We start from the raw sequence: 11,909 nt of genomic DNA on the forward strand, positions 1-11,909 counted from the left end.
CCGTATAATATAGGGGGGCTGCCACGAACCCCACAAGATTACAAGTGGACATATACACTTAGCACAGGGCTCCCATGCCGTTACAGGAGCCGTTATAACTATTATCTATCATGATCCCCTCGCCTCCCTCGGTCCTGCCCAGCTTCCTGTCACCCCTGCTCTGACCCCTCTTCTGAGTGGGGCAGCCAGTGAGGGAGAGATTGTGAGTCAAGAGAAAAGAGAAGCTCTGTGAGCCAGGCCCAGCCCTCCTGTTCCCCTTAAGCACAGCCCAGCTTCCTCCCAGGCCTCGGCTGAGTCAGCACGCGGGAGGTCAGGGCGGAGATGTGTGTGAGTTTACCGTGGACCAGCACCCCGCTAACAGCCCAGCTCATTTCAGTCTCACAACCACCTGTGAAATGGCACCACCGTTACCCCCACTGTACCAGCGGGGACACCGTGGCTCGGAGAGGTTAAGGACCTTGACAAAATCGAGCCGGCGTGATGGGGGCGCGGCTGGGTCTAACTCCAGGGCCCACGTTCCCAACCGCGGTTCCACACGGTGATCTGCTGCAGTGGGGCCGACCAGCCACCCACGCTGCCCCGTTGACTCTGACGCCTACAGAGATGCACAGTGGGTGCCGTGCCCATTCACAGATGGAAGATCTGAGGCCCTGAGAAGGCAACGCTCAGCTCAGCAGCTGGAAGAGAACAGTGGTCAAGTGGGAAAGTCTCCCAACACCTGGCCAGACAGGCTCCTTCCCTCCCGAGGCCTCTCCTTGCCACTCCTCAGAGCCGACTTTGAGACTTTGAATCTCCCAGGCACAAGGCCCTGGCTTTCCTGGTGGAGGCCTGTGGGCGCTCCTAGTACCAGCTGAAGGGGCAAGTCCAGCCAGAGTCCCAGCCCCAGGGCAGAGCTCCAGGGCACCCACCCAGCTCTCTGAACATAGAGCCAAGAAAGCCGGCTGGGATCAGAGGGGACAAGGCAGCCCGGGCCCCGGCCAGCGACCCCTCCACTGTGTCTGCCGGCCTTTGGGGGCAGGAGGGAAGGGAGAGACAGTGTGGCTTCCTCTGCGTGGGCAGCTCTGTCCTCACAGCCACCAATGGGACTGAAAAATGAGACAAATTCCCTTCCCAGGCGAAGGGCTGAAGCAGTTACCGGAAGCTCAGGAAACAGATGCCCCTAGAGAGGCGGGCACATCATTCAGCCTAGATCCGCCCCGACTCCGGGCAGCGTGAGTGGGCACCAGAACTGACCAGGTGGGGCTCGGCTCTCCTCACAGCTCGGCCATCGCATCACCTTGGCAGGTCATGAACTCTGGGGGCTCCAGCTGACTTCCCTCTGCTTCCTTTACAAGCCAGGTGGGAACAGAGGACACTCTGATCACCAGAAAAACAGGGCACAGTGGCATGTAGAGCCAGCAAGCCCACAGGGGGTGGAATTCACACCTGGGCATGAGGTAAACGACATCCAACATCTGCACTGTGATTTGCAGTGCACTGGCCACTTCCCACGCTCACATCTCAAGGGCTACCCTGAATTTCCAACTGTGCAAGTTCCGGAAAAAAAGGCGATGACCAAAAAAAACAAAAAACTGCAAGAGCAGGACTCTAACACAGGGTTGCACAATTCACTCTGATCTGCTCAGTAATGCCAGCCCACCAAGGCAACTACTAGCAATGCGTGGCCGTGGACTAAAGAAGCTACAAAATGTACTGTATTCTTTTTTAATTTTACATAATAATTACGTATCACTTTTGTCCATCAGATAGTAAAGGTTATAAAAAACAAACAAACAAACAAACAACCTTAAGCCCTGGCTGTTTTGGCTCAGTGTTTAGAGCGTCGGCTCGGGCACCAAAGGGTCGTGGGTTCAATTCCAGGCCAAGGGCATGTACCTGGGTGTAGCTGGGGTGCACTTTCAATCCCCAGCCCCAGTTGGGGTGCGATGCGTCTCTCTCATATTGATGTTTGAGTCTCTTTCTTTCTCCCTCCTTCTCTCCTTCCCTCCTTCCACTCTGTCTAAAAAAAAAAATCACTGGAAAAAATTTCCTCCGGTGAGGATTAACAAAACAAAAAACAAAACTGAAAAACAACCTTGATAATGGTGTGAGGATATAAGAAAACAGGAGGCACCCCTACCAATGTGTGCAGGTATTTGGCAATATCAAAATTTTAAATGCGCATACACTTTGTGCCAACATTTTTAGAAATTTATTCCACAGGCAAGTTCATACAAGTTGACAAGATCTATGCACACAAGTGTTAATTATATCACTGTAATAGCAAAATACAAAAAAAATAACCTAAGTGACTGTCATTTAACTATATTGTGGAGCTAGCATACAATTAAATACTATGTAGATACTGAAAAGAAGGTAGAATTCAGATGTTACTATATAAAGATATCCTAAAAACTCATCCAGAATTAAAAAACACACAGAACAGGTCATATAGTAGAATCCCATGAATTTAAATAAATATGTAAATTCTCATATTTGCCTAGAAATTTCCGGAAGAAAACATAAGCAATGGTCCCAGGTTGGTTACCCTGAAGAACGAGACTGGAACTGGAAATCTGGGGCAGAGGGACTTTTTACTCTATATCCAGTGCTGCTTGATTTTCTTTTTTACCCTGAACATGTTATCATGTCATAATTTAAAGATTTAAAAGTGTTAATTAGCCCTAACCGGTTTGGCTCAGTGGATAGAGCATCGGCCTGAGGACTAACGGGTCCCAGGTTCGATTCCGGTCAAGGGCATGTACCTTGGTTGCAGGCACATCCCCAGTAGGGGGTGTGCAGGAGGCAGCTGATCGATGTTTCTCTCTCATCGATGTTTCTAACTCTCTATCCCTCTCCCTTCCTCTCTGTAAACAATCAAGAAAATATATATATTTTTAAAAAGTGTTAATTATATGGATGGTTTGTTATAGAAGGAGGAGGGGGGGAGAAGAAGAGGAGGAGGAGAAGCTACAAGCCTTTAAAACCTTCTTAAACTAGCCCAGCCTGTGTGCTCAGTTGGCTGGAGCGTCATCCCGTGCACATAAAGGTTGCAGGTTCAATTCCAGGTCAGGGCACATACCTAGGTTTCAGTTCAGTCCCTGATTGGGACCCGTATGGAAGGCAATCAACTGATGTTTCTCTCTCTCCCCCCTTCCTCTCTCTAAACATGTCCTCAGGTGAGAATTAAAAACACACACACAACAACAATAATAAACACACACACATACACACACACACATACCTTAAACTATTTGACCATTTGGAGCTCAAACTGACCCCATTCCTGGGACGTGGGACCAGGGACCACCTCTTCTACCCCAAAGGGAAGTCGGAAGTCTGCCTATCCCAGAAAGGGAGGACCAGGGTCTCTCCCTCACTGTCTGACTCCAAATGGTTCTTCCATCCACTCTGCTTTTAAGCAAAGTTTGTGCTTCAGTCTTAAAACCCAAGGGATGAGTGCCGAGTTGTACTTTCAAATGCCTCCACCACAGTGTTGTAGTAACTATGAAACACTGGGAACAACCCACATACCCAACAGTAGGGGGCAGGTTACAGACAGACAGCATCTCCCACCATCAGAGCACCTCTCGGCCAGTGCAAAGTACCAGTAGGTGTGGAAATATAAGTAACGACATGGGAAGAGAGTTACAGAAAATTTCTGAATGAAATGAAACAGGCTACCTCAAATGCTCAGGGCCATATTGTTCAAGGGGTGAGATCAAGGATCATGATTTTTTTTTTTTTCTTCTTTGTGCTTTTCTGAATTTTATAAGTTTTCTGAAATAAATAAGTCTTCTTTTATAACTAAAAAGGCCACACACTATTTAAAATGACAAATAAAAGGAAGCAAAAGGAGACAAGAAAGGGGATGGGCCCCGTGTTATAAAATAGTGGTTCTAGCCCTGGCTGGTTTGGCTCAGTGGATAGAGCGTTGGCCTGCAGACTGAAGGGTCCCAGGTTCGATTCTGGCCAAGGGCACATGCCTGGGTTGCGGGCTCGATCCCCAGTATGGGGTGTGCAGGAGGCAGCCGATCAATGATTCTTATTATTGATGTTTCTCTCTCTCTCCCCCGCTCCCTTTCTCTCTGAAATCAATAAAGAAATATATTTAATAATAATAAAAAATAGTGGTTCTAAAATGCACGGGCGTGAGAACCACCTGGGTCTTAAATAGCATGGGGTCAAACCCCAGCCCTGCTGCTTTGCCAGCAGTGTGACCTTAGGCAAGTTACTTAACCTCTCCATGCCTCAGACCAGATTCCCCACCTCTAAAATGGGGATACGAACAGTACCTACCTATTAGGGCTCTTGCAGGGCTAAATGAGTTAATACATGTTAAGCCTTCGGAGCAGGGCTAGGTATAGATCTATAGTCGTGTTAGCTAGTGTGACTGCTAAAATTATGACTCCATCATTCTGGGGTGTGGCCAGGAAATCTGCTCCTTTCACAAACTCCCCAGATGATTCTGCAATCAACTACAGTACTGCCACCATCATTGAAGTCATATGTAGGAAGGCTCGGGCACTAGTTGCTGTCTGAAGGGGATTCTTACTGAGAGATATCACGAAGTCAGCTCTTCGCTCTCCCTCCATCCGGCTGGGTCACTCCAACGCTTCCCGGCCATTGCAGAGCCTCTTCCGCACCAAGATGGGCCAGAAGGTGGACATCGGCGCCCCCTACAGGCATGTTTGCGTAGTGCAAGGAGGAAAAGGGGGTGTCTTCTTGCTGGTGGTTGCAGCCGCATTGCCCTCTAGCAAAAGGGATTGAGGGGGTGGGGGAATTCTCTGTGTTGCAGGAGATAAGTAACAACCACTTGGGGTCAGAACACCTGGGTTGCAGCTCCGGGTCTGCAATGTAGTTGCGGGGAAACCACTTAAACTCCCTCTGCTTCAGTTGTTTCATCTGTAAAGAATAACTGCGATCATTTGTTGAGAATCTCCCATCAACCAGGTATGCCATACTTTTTATTTCATTTAATCTATAACTTTGTCCTTCCTGGTGAGGAAATGGAGCTTAGAGACATTAAGAAACCCACTCAGGTCACAGGGCTGGTAGGTGATGGCAACAAAATAAAAACCCAGAACATGGATTTTTTTTTTAACCTCACCCAAGGATATATTGTCCATTGATTTTTTCAGAGAGAGTGGAAGGGGGGAGAGAGAGAAAGAGAGAGAGAGAGAGAGAGAGAGAGAGAGAGAGAGAAAGACACATCGATTGGCTGCCTCCCGAACGTGCCCTGAAGAGTCTCAGGTTTGATTCCCAGTCAAGGGATGTACTTCGGTTGCAAACTCAATCCAGGCCACGGCTTTTAACCACATTGCCATCCTATAGGGAAGGCTTACTGCAAAGCAGGCCCCAATTGAGGGCAGTGCTAGATGTGAGATAGCACCAGGCGGGGCCAGGGCAACCACAAGGTTCATTGGGCCCCTGCCAATGCCCAGCTAAGGAGCAGCCCCAACCTGGGCTGGAATGAACAAAACTTGAGTTTCCTCCCCCAACACTGGCAACCTGGGGGGAAGGGGGGAAGGGAATCATACCTCCGGCAGATGAGCAGTGACTCAGGGGGAGGCAAGTGGGGAGACACAGGAAAGTGTGACAGAAGAGAGTGAGGAATTGAGGCTGGATCCCGTAGTTTGGTGAAAATCTCCATCAACACCTCACCTGTGGCAAGAGTGACCCATGGATGGAAGAGGAGTCACTACTAAAGGAATAACCCATGAGGTACATATTGACGGTGTCCCCATTTTACAGGTGGGAAAATTGGGGCACAGAGAGACTAAGTAATTTGCTCAAGCTCACACTCCTAGTAAGTGGCTGCGGCAGATTGTATTTCCCAAAAGTGGCCACACCATCGCACAATATATCCCCATCCCACATGCTCTTCTCACCCTGACACCCTCCGTTACGAGGCGGGGCGTGGATGTGTGTGCACCTGTGACTGTGACGGAAGTGGTGCTGCATCATCTCCAAGGCTGGGTAAGAAAAGGTGAAACAGCTTCGGCCTCGCTCTTTCTTGGGATCCTTGCTCCTTCACCAGCCCCCATGCTGCGGGGAAGCCCAGAGAGAACACGGAGAGGCCGTGGGGCAGGGAACGGAGGCCTCCAGCCAAATGCCAGACATGCGAGCGACGGAGCCTTCAGATGCTTCCAGCCCCCAGACTTCGAAGCACCCCAGATGACGATGGCCAAGCAGAGACAAGTATCCCCACGGAGCCCTGCCCAAACTGCAGATGCCTGAGCTACATAAATGTCACCATCGTTTTAGGCCATACGCTTCTGGGTGGTTTATTATACAGCTTCCACGAGAACAGTGAGAGAGCCAGAATTTAAATCCAAGTGAGCGGGCTCCAAGCCTGGGTCCCTGCTGGGTGAGGGACAGTGTAGAGGAGGGATTTAGAGCTTGGGCTTGGAGTCAGACATATCTTCATGTATTCATTCATTCATTCATTCATTCATTCTTCCATCAAATCTTTACTGCATCCCCACTGCGTTCCAGGCTCCCTGCTGGGGCAGTGACTATTTTAGGTGAACAAGATGGATAAATCCCTGCCCTGGGGGATATAAAGGGTGGGGAGGTGGAGGATAACAGGGGTTTAATCTTACACGGGTATTTGCCGTAGGGTGATATAGTTGAAGGGGTCTGGATGGGTGGGAGCCCTGTTTAGAGAGGAGGATCTGGGGCGGCCTCTCTGAAGGGGAAACTGCAAAGATGAGATGGATCCAACTTTGTGAAGAGTGGAGAGGACAGCAGCAAGTGTCAAGAATAGACCTGGGTTCACTTACTCGCTGTGTGACCTTAGAGAAGTAACCCAGCCTCTCTGAGCCTCCACTTCCTCATAGGATGGAGATGCTTTCAGAACCCACCTCACAGGATTGTTCTGAGGAGCCAATGAGCTAATACGTGTGGCGTGTGCAGTCCGGGGCCTGGCACAAGAAGAGCTCCATCCATTTATGTGATTGTGGTGCCGGAGTTATGCTGAGGCCCAGGCCCCCAGTGGGCTGCCCAGAGCCTCAGCGACCACTCTGCCAGCCACAGGGAAGAGAGGAGGGGTGGGGAGCCTCCCCACTGCTGCACCAGTGCCCAAGCTTCTGAGAGGGGGTTGAGTGGGCAGGGGTGCACATTCCCTGGAGCAGCTGACATACAGCCCAGCTTCCACCCACCCCTGCAGCCGTCCCTGACTCATCTCCTCAGCCCAGGGCTTACCCACCCGTCACCCTTAGCTCAGAGCTCAAAAAATAGGGCTGGAGGTTGGACTGATTGTCCCTCCCCCCAGCCCCACCCCAATGGCAGGGGGCACCCACACAGCCACTGGGGGAGAAGCAGCTTCCTCAATGCAGAGAGAGACAGGGACAGGAAGCCTGGAGAGGGGGCAGAACTGGACAGGGCATAAGCCTCAGGGGTCCCAGGGGCCAGGAAAGCCTGCCGGGGTACAGTATCACCTGCCACCGACCAGGCACACCCTGGAGGACCCTGGTGGGTGGCCATCACACATCCCCAGAGAAGAGAACGGGAACAACCCGGAGCACCCCACAGTTGCAGAGATGTGCTCAGGGAACCCACACAGAGCCACACACAGATGTGCAGACACCGCAACCCAGCAGCACGTCCTCCAGGGACACATGCGCACAGATGTGCACACCTCACTGCTCCTGACAGCTGTCACTCCCCTCTGCTCTTGCTCACCACCAGTCATCTCATCAGCAGGCCCCCTGTGCCCGTGCCTGATGCCATCTCTTGACCCAGACCCAGCATGATTCAGGAAGGAGTCTGACAGCCTTGGATCTGAACTAGGGAAGAGGGTGGGACACCAGCCAGCCCGGGAAGGGGGGGTGCTCAGGCCAGGTCCTCCGGAACACAATCCTCGCCTTGGCGCCCGACCTGCCTTGGGAGGCCCCTACAACTGCTTCAGGTCTTGAGCAGGTGGAGAGGAATCCCCTTGTGACTATTTGGAAGTCCCTTCAGGGGATGGGGGCGGGATGGCAAACTGAGGGGGAAAGGCAAGTGCAGCACGGCAGGTTGAGGTCAGACACGAGGCAGAACTTCCCACTAGAGAAGCACCCAAGGCTTGAAGGAGGTGTAGGCAGGAGAGAGTGTCCCCTGGCTCCATAAAGATGCCCTCTTGAAAAGCGGAGAAGATGGACAGGCTGGCATTACTGTTTTTGTTTTTTTACTAAACTTATGAAAAACAAAATGAGTCCCAAATTACAGAGGGCAGAGGAGTCCTTAAATGACTGTAAAGAGAGACAGTGGCTGCTGCCCCTGCTCAGCCCTTGCCGGGTGCGATCTCGCCTCTAGGCCGAGGGACGGACGCAGTGACCTTTATATGCCAGACCGAGCTGCCCGTGCATGAGCAAGAGGCAGCTGGACACATTCCCCACTGCGTGACCTCTCCCTGAGGGGCTGGCACGTTGCTCAGAGATGGGAGAGGGTAGGGAGACAAGGGCCACCAAGGTACCATGGCAACAGGCCTCGGCAGAGACACATCCACGCCTTGGCCAATCCCTGCTCACAACAGAACCTAAGTGTTTGCAGACAACACCTCTCCTGCCAAAGGGGGTGGTGGCCTGGGAGGGACAGGTGGATGCACTGGGGAAAGAAGGAGGCTTCTAGGTGCTGTATCCGGAAATATAAAGTCTGCTCCGGCTTATGCCCCAGGACTCCCCTAACTAACCCTCAACCACTGCCTTCTTTTCTCTCACACCACCCCATCACTCCCCCACAGGCCCAGCCTGTCCCCACCACCCAGGCACCCCTGACCCCCCTGCACCAGGGCTGCCCAACTCACCCCACAGCCCTGTTTCCTCCATCCTTCTTGGCCACCTTCTGCCAACCCACTCTTCCTTCCTCCCTTCCTGCCTTCCGTTTCCTCTCGCCCTCTCTCCCATCCCCCTGCCCTGTCCTCCCCACTGATGTGGCCCAGACCAGTGCCCACGACCATCTGCCAGCTTCAAACGCCAGCATCTGCCCTCCCTCCACTCCTCCTTCAGGCACCTGCTTCTGAGCTGCCTGCTCATCCCCTCTGCCCACCGCCGGGCTCCATGTCCTCCTGGGACAGACTCCAGCAAGAGGCACGTCTGAGGAGCCCCCAGGGGCAGGGCTACTGCTGGCTCCAATTCAGCTACAGGAGGAACTGACCAGGTAGGTATCCAGGCCTGGAGCCCCAGGTTCTACAAGCGGGAGGAAGGTCGTAAGCAGTCACTTTACCCAGCCGCCTCCTTCGCTTGAACAAACGACTATCTGAGCCACTGTAAGGCGCTGTCTTCCTGAATATACAGAAATGCTCCATTCGAGGAACCCTTGCTACGGACCCATCACCGTGTTCAAAAATTGAACAAACCTCTTATTTTAACTCACAAACCCCAGATAAGGAAACAGAGGCTCAGAGAAGGTGGGCACTTTGCCCAAGGTCATGCCTTGTGTTGGACACCTCAGTGCACCACTTCAAACACTCTCAGCCCCATTTCTCACTCCAGCCGCTTCGGCAACGACCAGCTGGTCCCCTGTGGGCTGGGAAGCAAAGCTCCATCCAGGGCCACACCAAGCCTTCTTTGTGGGACGCCCACAGGAACCCACTTGGGGCTCACCCATGTGCCCCTGAAATCTCCTGGGAGTTAATGAAGGTTCCTGGCCATCAGGGGACAGAGCTACTGGATGAACACTCCCATGTTTTCTCTCTGACAGGGCAGTTGAAACGCATTCCACGGGCTCCCAGGAGACGGGCTCAGGACAGAGAGGGGGTGATGATAAAAACAATGCATCCTTGTGCTGCCTTCCCCTTCTCTCCTTCACACCTCCTGCTCCCACCCTTCCTCCCTGGGACCACTTCCCAAGTGTACCGCTCAGGCTCCGCTTCCGGGAAACACAGGTGAGACCCAGCGAGGGGGGGTAGGGTGGGGGCTGGAGCTGGGAGTTAAACCCACGTCGGAGTGACAACGGGGCCTGTATGCGTAACCACTGTGCTTGCCGCTGCTGCCACCACCCATGTCGGGCTCCCTTTCCCTCGAGGTTCAAGTCATCTGAACCACTGTGGCTCCGCCACACTTGATCCCACAGGGTCATGGAAAGGAGGGAGGGGAAGGTGTGGTGGTGCCCACAGCCAAAGGGTCATCTTCTGGGGAGCTGGGGTCACCTCCCACCAAACTGCTCCAACCCCCTGGGCTGAGCGGCAGGCCCAGCTGGCCGTGCCCCGGCCCTACCCAAGTTGAGCACCTGCCTCTGCTCAGACACTTGTGTGGCTCTTCAGCTCCAGACCCCGTCCCACTCCCCACCAGGACCTTCAAGCCCCACCCATCCCACTTCTCAATGTCTTGAAAGGGAGGGGACACCTGAGGTAGCTTTTTGGAGCCTCCGTGGCCAAATCTGGCAGACACCCACCCTGACCCACCCCTGGACTCAGAAAAACCAAGACACCCCTGGGGGAGAGGGCAGAGCCTCCCTGGACTCCTGCCCACGTTGCAAAGATGGGCCTTTCCTGGGGAAAGAACTGCAGGGACCTCGCAACCCCAGCAGCTGGGTGAGCTGTCTGTTTACTCCTCGCCCGCTGCAGGAAAAGCAGGGAGGTAGGGTCTTCTCCCTTCTCCATGGGAAACTGAGGCCCGTAGGGCTTAAGGGGCAGCCCCGGGGTCACGATGCATGAAAAGAACCAGAGTCCTGGCGCCCGGCCCAGGACACCCCTATTGTTCCCTGTGGAGGCTGGTCTGGTGGGGGCCACTCAGAGGCAGATCCCGGCATTCAGAGGCCAAACCCCACTTGCATGTAAATGCCCTTCAGGTTGTTAAGGGTGTAGCGGGAGCGACGGAAAAGGAGAAAGAAGGATGCCCCCTCCACCAGCAACCAGGTCCAGACACTGAGCGTCCGGTGTTGGCAAAGACAAGTGGATTCTACACGGTCCTGAGCTCCCCTGAACACACACCTGTCTTGGAACCCCTCTGGGGGGCTGGCTCCCCCCCACACACCCAGGCCCTCTGGGGCGAGCATCAGGCTGGAGCTGGCTCTGCCCCAAAGGTCCATGAAGGCCTCTCAGCCAGTCCCTTAGGACCCCAGCTCCTCTCCCTGTGACAGGCACGGGCTGGGGTGAGGATGGAGTGAGGATGGGGTGGTGTTTATGACCTCTGGGCGAGCGGGGGGGGGGGGGGGGCGGGGGGGGCCGGGAGTGCAGGGGGAACAAACCAACCCAGCGTAGCCACAGGGTCCTCCCGAGGTTCCCGGCTTCTTCCTTCTCCCGCCACCTGTCAACACCCACCTCTGACCCCCTCCGTCAGCTTCCCCGGCAGAGACTGACAGGCTGAGCCACCTCGCACTCGGCACACACACCCCTGTGCACGGCGTGTGTGCGCAGCGCCCCACCCGCGCGGGTTTCCGAGGACAGACACCCCCCTCCCAGCCGGCCCGCCGGCAGCTGGCTCGCTCCGCGGAATCGCAGCGCGGAGCGCACTCACTCCGTACGGGCAGGATTTCTCTTGGCAAACACGCGCATTTACACTCACAGCACACGCCCCGGCCCCGCGTGCAGTCACACCCAAGACTCACGTCCGGCTCCAAGCTGATGCGGGAGGCACAGCCCGCCCCGGACCTGCGGACCCGCCGCGACGCCGGCGCCCAGGCTCCCTGCGCGGCGCGGACCGAATGTCAACAGTCAGGCGCGGCGGCTGCCTCCGCCCGTGCGCCCGCCGTCTCCATCCGGACCGGCCCCCTCCTCCTCCTCCCCGGCGGCGGGCACCGTCACCGCGGCGCGCACACGCGCACACCGCGCGCCCCCGCCACCCGCACACCCGGCGTCGCGGTTCGGCCCGGGACGCACCCGGCGCGCCCGCCCGCCCGCAGCCGCGCACACCTGGCGGGCCAGGGGCTGGGGTCCCACCGCGCCACCCGCGCGCTGCGGCCGCACCCACCTCGCTCTCCCGCCCCCGCGACGCCGCCCAGTGGGC

General features: G+C 54.9%; 1 protein-coding gene across 1 annotated transcript in view; it reads right to left on the bottom strand.

The window, feature by feature from the left end:
• Positions 1-11,632, bottom strand: part of RAP1GAP2 (RAP1 GTPase activating protein 2) — a 197,691-nt gene extending 186,059 nt beyond the window's left edge. The window contains exon 1 of the mRNA XM_070394805.1: positions 11,512-11,632. The gene's annotated coding sequence lies outside the window, so the exon portion shown is untranslated. The remainder of the gene's footprint in view (positions 1-11,511) is intronic.
• Between the last annotated feature and the right edge of the window lie 277 nt (positions 11,633-11,909).

The sequence above is a fragment of the Myotis yumanensis genome, unplaced genomic scaffold (genome assembly GCF_028538775.1).
Source record: "Myotis yumanensis isolate MYYU_CA2020_CCGP unplaced genomic scaffold, mMyoYum1.0.hap1 SCAF_16, whole genome shotgun sequence".
NCBI lineage: Eukaryota > Metazoa > Chordata > Mammalia > Chiroptera > Vespertilionidae > Myotis > Myotis yumanensis.